Here is a 10,669-nt window from a genome sequence, read left to right on the forward strand (position 1 = left end):
TTTTAAGACATATTTTCTAACACCGAGATATTTCACATTTTATCAGTGTTTGCAAATGTGTGTTCTTGAGTAAGGGTTTCATCCTACTGCACATGTTCAGGCTGCTTTTACATCCATTTACAAAGTTTCAGCTTTTGCGGTCCTAAGGGTACCAGTTCTTTCTGATGGGGGTGGGATCAGCCAGGCAGAAATACCTGAAGGAAAATTAACTGAGCCCACAACAATATGCGCATGGGCAATGAACATCGTTTCATTAAATACAGGTGATTAACTATTTAACAAACAGGACAAGTGTTGAATACACAGTCAAGGCACGGGGTTTGCACTGTTCAATAAAAACAATAACAAGTTAATTATAAAGAACAAAGTGCAGTGCTGCTCAATACGATCCAGGAGACAGGTCTTAGTGAAAACAGCAATAAACCCAATACTCCCCGGGTCCAGCACGCTTCCAAAACCCCACAATGCCTTAGAACTACTACAATCTAAAACAGTTAAAAACACACACACACACGGAGGGAGACAGGAAGCACAGCAGGAGCCTCACTCTAAATGTCGACGGCTGTTTCATTCATTTTTCTCTCAACCCACAGCCGAACACAAACAATTCCTTCTCTGCTCCTGCTGGCTGTGCGTCAAACCGCCACTCCAGATAAACTAGAGTTCACTTCAACGACAAAATTCAATCTCTCGAATGGATGAAATCAGTGGGTCACCACGTTACACTCGCAACAGTAACGAGCAGAGGACATTAAAAGGACAGAGAAAAAAGGAAAGGGCAATTTTCAACCATCACATGTCTGAGAAAAAGGGCACTTTTGGGGCATAAGGGCAGGAAGGCGGGGGTGCCCCCCATGTGCTCGTCATTGCCTGGCAATGTCTAACTTGAGGGTGCTGGTTTGAATTCAGCAAAGGATTTATTGACCAGAAATAATTTTCATTTGTTGGCTGTTGGGGGATTAGCTGAATGAGTTCTGGTGGTCTACGACCAGTTCCCATTATAAACAAAAACATCATCTTAATTGGGGCAGGAAGTCTCAGAGAGGCCAGTTATGAAACTTGAGTTACCTGCTGAGCCAAACACAAAAGGCAAATTATCTGGGCAGTTTGGATAATTCAAAAGGTTGAATCTGTAGATAATGCCATCAAGACTACATTTTTTCACATTTCTCAAAGTTTTCATCTGTATAGTTGACAAATTGACAAAAAATAAATAAATAAAATAAAACTCCATGCCAATAATAAACGCTTCAACAATAGGAGGCTGTGTGGTCCAGTGGTTAAAGAAAAGGGCTTGTAACCAGGAGGTCCCCGGTTCAAATCCCACCTCAGCCACTGACTCATTGTGTGACCCTGAGCAAGTCACTTAACCTCCTTGTGCTCCGTCTTTCGGGTGAGATGTAATTGTAAGTGACTCTGCAGCTGATGCATAGTTCACACACCCTAGTCTCTGTAAGTCGCCTTGGATAAAGGTGTCTGCTAAATAAACAAATAATTAATTAATTAAACGCTGTACCCACCTCCAACAAGTAATGTTTCAAATTTCACCCCAAAGTCATATTGTTTCACTATATTCTGGTACTTGTAGTCTAGCAATACAAGCACCAAATTAATCGTCCCTTGAAAAAATACATTCCCGGTCATGCACACCGTGTTACAGCTTCGGCGCACACTTCCTGCCTTTCACAGCATGCACAGCTTCATGAACATTGTTGTGTGAACTGAACATGCCTGGGCTGCAGACTCAAGAAAATCGTCCCATCTCTAGGTCCGACAGGTACAGGGGAGCTTTTAGTGTAAATAGCTGTGGGAGCATATCAAGTCATGGCTGACACAACGACAGACCAATGCAGCATTGTCCACATATGAACCCTTGGAACACATATTTGTGACTTCAAAACTAGACAATGTGGGGAAGCTATAAAAAAAGGCCAACAAGATGCAAGGGAAGTAATGTTAAAACTTTACAATGCATTAGTAAGACCTCATCAAGAATATTGTGTTCAGTTCTGGTCACCTCGTTACAAAAAGGATATTGCTGCTCTAGAAAGAGTGCAAAGAAGAGCGACCAGAATTATCCCAGGTTTAAAAGGCATGTCGTATGCAGACAGGCTAAAATAATTTAATCTATTCAGTCTTGAACAAAGAAGACTACGTGGTGATCTGATTCAAGAATTCAAAATTCTAAAAGGTATTTACAATGTCGACCCAGTGGACCTGAAAAAAGAAACAAGGACCAGAGGTCACAAATGGAGATTAGATAAAGGGGCATTCAGAACAGAAAATAGGAGGCACTTTTTTACACAGAGAATTGTGAGGGTCTGGAACCAACTCCCCAGTAATATTGTTGAAGCTGACACCCTGGGATCCTTCAAGAAGCTGCTTGATGAGATTCTGGGATCAATAAGCTACTAACAACCAAACGAGCAAGATGGGCCGAATGGCCTCCTCTGGTTTGTAAACTTTCTCATGATGTTATGTTCTTATGTTCTTATTGGGTTCAACAAAGCGAGATAGCACACGTTTATTTCACTGATACAGTGAAGGTATATAAAAACAGTTGCCAGTTACCCATGTTAGCTACTCTGAACTGTCAAGAGAGAGAGGGTTTATCAATGTAGATTTTATGTTAAACACAACACCAAAATAATAAGCCCTCCTGTCTTTTAACTATGTTAGCTTTTCCCCATCTAATCTGTTTAAGGTAACCAGATTTAAGTCCTTAAACTGGAACACTATGGGAATATTGTGAATAACTTCCAAGCTAGAAGCTATTTGCACTTTGGCAGTGTTTGATCTAATATCAGATTCACAAAAAACAATTTTATTGCTGATTACTGCTGCAAATCTAATCCCTTTTCAGCCAAACTGCATCTCTCTCTCTCTCTCTCTCTCTCTCTCTCTCTCTCTCTCTCTCTCTCTCTCTCTCTCTCTCTCTCTCTCTCTCTCAATTCAATTCAATTTGGCTTTATTGGCATGACATTAAAAAAGAATTGTGTTGCCAAAGCACATACATGGCACAAACAACTAAAATATATACACAGAGAAAACATATATTTTAATACTAAACAGTATCCCTCCTTCCTCTATATTGAATAACTCCCTCCCTCTCTCTATACTAAACACTACCCCTCCTTCCCCTCCCTCTATATTAAACAGTACCCCCCCTCCCTCCCTCTATATTAAACAGCACCCTCTCCCCTGTGTATTAAACAGAATCCCCTCCCTCCCTGTGTATTAAACAGTCCCTTATGTTTTTATTTTTTTCAGTGTGGGAAGTGTATCTTTGTCTCAACCTCTCCTGTCTCACAGTGACCACAGAGCCTGTTCTCCCTGGCCAGCCAGGTTTGCCTGTGTCGACCTTTTTCAATGGCCAGGTTGTGGTCACTGAGCCGGTATTTGGACAGGATCTGCCTCTGCTTTGTGTTTCTGACAGTTACCAGGTATTCTGCCATGGTGTAATTTCTATTTAGGGTCTGATAGCACTCTAGTTTGTTTTGTGTTTTAGTGTTTGTATCCCCAGGAGTGTTTCAGGTGTTTTATAATTTGGTTTACACTAATTGGAATTGTTTTTGCAGTGCTGTCCTGAAGCTGACTGATGTCAGTGTTGCTTCAGGACCAGCTGGCTGAGGGGACTCTTTTCTGGACTGAGCTCTTGGTATTGCAGGGTTTTTTTAACATGGAGTGAGTTTGGGTCAATATTTTTTAGATAAATCCAGTATTTTAATAATCAATGGATAAAGGCCTAATTCAGCCCTGCATGCCTTGTTTGGGGGTTTTCTTTGTAATTTCATTGTTTTTGCAGAACTCTGCATGCAGGTTTTCTATGGGGTGTTTTTCCCATTTTGTGTAGTCCTGGTTGGTGATTGGACTCCACACTTCACTGCCATAGAGGGCAATTGGCTGAATCACACTTTCAAAAATTTTGAGCCAAATTTTGACTGGGAGATTTCTATTATAGTGCTTTCTCCTTTAATGCATTCACTGCCAGGTTAAAGCTCCCTGAGGCATTGATGGTCACACCCAGGTATGTGTAGCTGGTGGTGTGCTCTAGGGTGGTGTTGCCTGGAGTGAAGTGGTACTTGTTTACCTGAGATCTGGTTTTCTTTTGAAATATCATGGCTCTGGTTCATGTTTACTGCCAGGGTCCAGGTCTGACAGTACTGTTCTAGCAGTGCCAGGCTCTGCTGTAGCCCCTGCACTGTGGGCGACAGCAGCACCAGGTTATCTGTGTAGAGCAGGAATTTTATTTCAGTGTCAAGTAGTGAGGTCATTCTCTGTCAGCTTGGTCAGGGTGAGCTCCTTGAGATCTGCAACCTCCAGCAGTGAGAGGCATTCCTAAATGAAATTAGCTATGTAAAGCACGAAGCAGTAGGCCTTTGTTTCAAATGGTGTACAATGAGGAGTCTGTTAATGTGTAGAGGACCACAGGGATCATGTCCATTAGCATTACCACGCAGCCCATTACCTTCCAGTGAGCAGAGCTGACGGGTTACAATTTCACACTTGGTGGTTCCCCAGCTGATTATTCCTATAAACCCTATCCATGAAACCCTTGAGGTGGAATAATTAACTTGTATCAAAGGTCAAAGACATGAACATTTATATAAAGCATGCTTCAGATGGATAATTAGGCTGAGAAAAATAGAATATTCTGTTTACATGAAGATGAAGAATATGAAAAATCGTTTCCTGTCACTATTTAGGTCTCAAATGTCCTGCTCAGACATGTGTTTTAATTTAAAAAATTATATCTGGTACTATATTTGTTAGTTCACCAGGGGCTGGTTTTTCAAAACGTCTTTTCTCCACAATTTGGAAAGTCCAATTATTTTTTATTTCAACCTGGCTCACTGCTGCCACCCCTGCGCTGACTCGGGAAAGACGAAGATGGACACACACGTCCCCCGAAACGTGTGCCTTCAGCCGTCCACTTCTTTTCACTCTGCAGGCCCGCCATGCAGCCACCTCAGAGCTACAGCGTGGGAGGACCATGCAGCTCCGGGCAACTTACAGGCAGGCCTGCAGGCGCCCGGCCAGTCTACAGGGGTCGCTGGTGTGCGGTGAGCCGAGGACACAGTGGCCGACCTAAGCCCTCCCGACCTGGGTGGTGCTCGGCCAATTGTGCGCCGCTTCCTTGGAACTCCCGTTCACGGTCGGCAGTTGAATAGCCTGGACCCGAACTGGCGACCTCCAGGCTATAGGGCGCATCCTGCGGAGTGCCTTTACTGGATGCGCCACTTGGGAGCCCCCTAATATCTTCAATTGTTAAAATTGGAATTCCTTTTATTACGGGGGAACAGCTGGTTCTACTTTTTAGCACCTATTACTGATTCTGTATGTGTATTTGCTTCTGGCAAGTCCTTATGGGGGCAATGCCTCAGGAAAGACCACGGTGGCAAATAACATCATTGAGGCTCTGGATGTGCCCTGGGTGGTGCTCCTCTCCATGGACTCATTTTACAAGGTGAGCCGTACTGACTGGGTTGAGATGGAGCACAGAATCATCAGAAGGCTCTTATTAGAGTGGTCGAACGAAATTTTAGATTTCAACAAACAAAACAGATTATTCATTTTCATTTTTAACTAACTTAAACATCTGAAATCAAAATACCCCAAAAAATGTGTTTTAGTCATGTAAAAATGTGTTTTAACACACCAAATTCAGCTACTTTTTTTGCCCGGTGGCCATCTTGATTTGAGTTTCACCCACTACTGACTTTGAGCCTTCATAATTAAAATAAAAAAGTATATATATTTACAAAAAGATCAACACTTTACCAATAGAACAATTATTCTAAGCTAGATGGTTGTTTTAAATTGAAAGATCAAAAAGTGTACAAGCAAGCCTCCCAAAATCACACCTCTCACTGTGGGCAGACTTATTAAGAACAGCATGAAACGGGCACAGCAGTTCGGCCAGATATGTGTATGTGTCACTTTTAAAATGATGCGCTTGCCAGTCCTATTTCCACCCACATAATTAAAAACCTGAGCAGGCTTGGCTGCTGGTTTAAATGACGATGCATTGTAGACACCTTCTACAGCATAGAGTGTAAATCTTACCACTGCCTTGATTGGTTAGAGTAAAGGAAGGAAATTCTGTATTTTTTTTTTCACCTTTCCATATGTTCAAATTACTAGGGCCTAAACTGGCACAAAACTTAGACTTACTTTTCTTTTAAATTTAATTGAAAACGCGGTGCCACAGATCCGTGGACACATTTTGTTTTGAGATCAATATAGAAGATACAAACAAAAAGAAGAAGAATTCCATATGGTAGGCCTTCTTCAATTGCTATACTCTACTTAAATGTGTATTTTTGACTCTAAATTAATATTTGTATTACATTTTTACCAGTTACAAAAAACGTCAAAGTATGAGTATTGTGATTATTATTTATGTTTACTGTATTTATACTTCTAAAAAAATGTAGAAAGACTGTGCTTCACTGATTAATATTCAGTTATGTGACGAGTTGAAAACTGCAATGTTCATGAGTAGCACAGAGAAGAGAAATTAAATATTTTTGGTCACGATTGGATAAGGAACTGTTCTCTTTGCAATGCGTATATAGTGAACTTAGCTGACATATACTTGATATACTTGACTCCTAATTACTCAGATAGCAAATTACATATTTACTAGAGTAAATAAATAAATGCATATTTAAAACAGATCCAGAACAATGTATAACACCAAAAAATGTTAAGGAGAGTCTACTCCAACTCTGTGCATTTTAAGCACTTATCAAAACAAACAAATGACAAATATAGGAGCTCCCGAGTGGCGCATCCAGTAAAGGCGCTCCACGTGGAGTGCAGGATGCGCTCTATAGTCTGGATGTTGCGAGTTCAAGTCCAGGCTATTCCTTTGCCGACCGTGGACGGGAGCTTCCAGGGGGCGGCGCTCAATTGGGGGAGGGAGGAGGGAGGAGAGAGGGTTAGGTCGGCCAGGGTGTCCTCGGCTCACCGCGCACCAGCAACCCCTGTAGTCTGGCCAGGCGCCTGCGGGCTTGCCTGTAAGCTGCCCGAGAGCTGCGTTGTCTTTCAACGATGTAGCTCTTGGGTGACTGCATGGTGAGTGTGAAAAGAAGCGGTTGGGTGACGGCACATGCTTAGGAGAACACCGTGTGTTCGTCTTCGCCCTCCCGAGTCAGCGCAGGGGTGGTAGCGGTGAGCTGAGCATAATAAAATAATTGGCGATTCCAAATTGGGAGAAAATAATAAAAATAATTGGCAAAGACTATATTTATAAAAAATAAAAATAAAAAACATGACAAATATGTTTTATTTACTGAACCTTATCGAAAAAAAAAAAAAAGTTCATCCAACTTTATTGCAATTTCATTACAAATCAACATGGCAGCATAAATGGTTTTGTATCCAGAATCAAAAGATCCCTGGGGAACACTACTTGTGTTCATCTATTGTAACATGTTCCTAAAAGGATCAAATTCATCCTGCCCTCTCACCCTGGAGACCCCTCTAGGGTCCAGACTGCCCCTGTCCTGCTGTCTGCCAGTGAGTTATTTAGAACGAGTGACGCCCTGATGCTCTTGTCATTAAATGAGCATCAATATATGATCATTATAAACTGAAGGTTTATTACAGTATCGGGATACATTCTGTGCCTTTTGTAGTTTGACAAAGAGTGTCATGTATATCCTTTTTTATTATCAATTAATGATATGCCCTCTTGTGATATGTATCTTTATTCCATTAACACTGATGCAAGCCCATTAGAATATATGAGTTGGGTCTGTATATTTTGTATGTATGAACATAGTAATGCAGGATACATACAGTACATGGACATTTCCATTCAAAATGTCTCTGTGTTAATGATGATGTTGCTTTCCCTCCTCCTCCCCCTCCTCTGATCTCTCTATCTCTGTTCCTCTGGAATCTACCACACTCTCTGCCTCTTCCTCAGCTAAGAACCTTGGAGTCACCCTGGACCCCTGCCTCTCTTATTCCCAGCACATCTCTACTCTGGCACGCACTTGCAGATTCTTCCTGAGCAACAACCGAAGAATCCGACCCTTCCTCACCAACTATGCTACCCAGCTCCTGGTCCAGGCCCTGGTACTCTCCCGCCTAGACTACTGCAACTCCCTCCTGGCTGGCCTCCCTGCGTCCGCCACCCGTCCGCTCCAGCTCATCCAGAACTCTGCTGCTCGCCTGGTGTTCTCTCTACCTCGCTTCGCCCACGCTACTCCACTACTCCGCTCGCTCCACTGGCTCCCGATCACCGCTCGCATCCAGTTCAAGACTCTTGTACTAGCCTACAGATGCCTTGATCAGACTGCACCCAGCTACCTCCAGACCCTCATCTCTCCCTACACCCCCACTCGACCTCTCCGCTCCGCCTGCACTAGAAGACTGGCTCTACCTCCGCTACGCTCCCCTGCCTCCCGAGCCCGCTCCTTCTCCACCCTTGCTCCGCAGTGGTGGAACGACCTTCCTACAGATGTCAGGACTGCCCAGTCCCTGACCACATTCCGGCGCCTCCTTAAGACTCACCTCTTCAAACAGCACCTGTAGAACTCCTCTGTTGTATCCTGGGACACTATCACCCTTCATTTAAATATGCTTTATTTTGCTCTTATCTGCCCCCTATTTTACTGCATTTAATCCTGTACCTCAGAATATTGTAATCTGCCAAGTGTTTAATCTGTAGTATTTTGTACTTAATCATATCCTGATGTAACTATCACTATTTAATCATATCCTGATGTAACTTTCACTATTATCTGCTGTATTATTGAATTGTGGTTTGTCACACTTGAGAATTATTGTATTTCTTGTTCTTATTGTATGACTTATATTGTAACACTTGAATGTATTTGTATTTGCTTGCGATTGTAAGTCGCCCTGGATAAGGGCGTCTGCTAAGAAATAAATAATAATAATAATAATAATAATAATAAGGATAGTTTTAGCCTAGTGGGGGTTAACCCTCTTGATTCCCCCCCTCCTCCCCCTCGCAGGCTCTCAGTAAAGAGGATCTAAGTTGGCAGCTAAGAATGAGAACAACTTAGACACCTTTGACTTTGAGTTGCTTGTCACTGTGCTGAGGAAGCTGAACAAAGGGAAGAGCATCAAGGTCCTAATGTATGACTTCAGCAATGGGTGAGGATACACCCTGGATATTTATTGCAGTATCATTTGTGCCGTCTTTTATTATTTTGTAGGAGATGAAATTCTGCATAAAGTATTAATGATGTATTTGATTATAAGTTTCTTGAAGTATGTTGAAGGTGTGTGATAGCAGGGTGGATCCATACTGATTGGAAGAGAGTATAAGAAATGGGGTGGAAATGCTAATATATTCATAGCATTTAATGTCATGTTTTTGTTTGAATCATCAGTCAATTCTTTGATTTGACTCCACGGACATAGGCAGCTGGCATTAGGGCATGCTGTGACCTGCGTGTCTTTGCTTGCTTGTATCTAATGTTTATACGATTGTATTAACATTATTTTCTTTTATACATTTCTGATTAAAAAAAATCATTTGTCAGATTTATTTCCCTACAATTTTATTTTTTTAAAGGTGCCGTCAACTATAAAATTATTTTAAACTACAAAAAAGCTACTTTAACACACCAAACTATTTTGAAAAGCCCAGGGGATCTCCCTAGGGACACGCAGAGATGACAACGGCTACGATTTGACCGTAGCAGCTACTATTTTGGAGGTTCTGCTGTGTTGAAGGGGTATAATACTATGATTTTTATTAAATAAATAAATGATGGACACTCCCTGAATGTTTATGAAGTATTATTTCAATACCATGTGTGTGTGTTTCTGGTTTTTTTTTTATGAATTAATGGTTCTTAAATGAATACTGTATTTCACTGATAGTTTATTGTGGCATTTTAACTGACATACTAAGCTCTGAGCCAGTTTGCTTAGTAACCGGTTTAGAAGTCCCTGTGACTTCACACACCATTTCCCACTTCCACCATGATTTTGAAGAAATTTACTGTGACTACTCCTTGTTTCTTAGTACAGATTTCTGTGACAAAATCCCAGGCTTACTTGTCAGTTATTAAAATAGGAATCGCAAACAAAAAATGTCACTGTACTCAATCTAAAAGACCAAGGTTGGCTTGTCAGAAATATCAAGAGGAATTTACCACAGAATGGTCATTCATTAAAAGTCTACTGTGAATAGTGCCGGACACTTCTCTGTGAAACATGGTGGGTGTCATCACTTTTATCACTCACATAGGTACAAAGAGACACCAGCAGTACAACAAAATCTGACCCTGCCCATTACTATGTTTGTGCAAATGAGTTTTGAGGTTTAACTTTAGCTTTAAATAATGAATTGTTGGATACTATGCAGCATTTTGTGTTTTGATAGTTGCAAAGTAACATAAATTTAAATAATAAAAAAAAAAACATGTTCAATTTCTTGGTGTTATTTTGATATTTTTATGAAGTTTTTAGGTGGAATATTTCAGTCCAGGTTTTATAGCAGTTACGAGATCCTAAAACAATCTTCATTACTAATATTTAAATGCAGAATAAATAGAATTCCAAATTTAAAAAATAAATAAATAAATAAAGTATTTTTATTGAGTTTTTTTAATTTGTAAATGTTGTGTGTGTTTACAATTACCAAAGTTATAGATTGAACAGCAAACATGAGGTCATT

Source organism: Acipenser ruthenus, chromosome 6 (assembly GCF_902713425.1).
Source record: "Acipenser ruthenus chromosome 6, fAciRut3.2 maternal haplotype, whole genome shotgun sequence".
Classification (NCBI taxonomy): Eukaryota; Metazoa; Chordata; class Actinopteri; order Acipenseriformes; family Acipenseridae; genus Acipenser; species Acipenser ruthenus.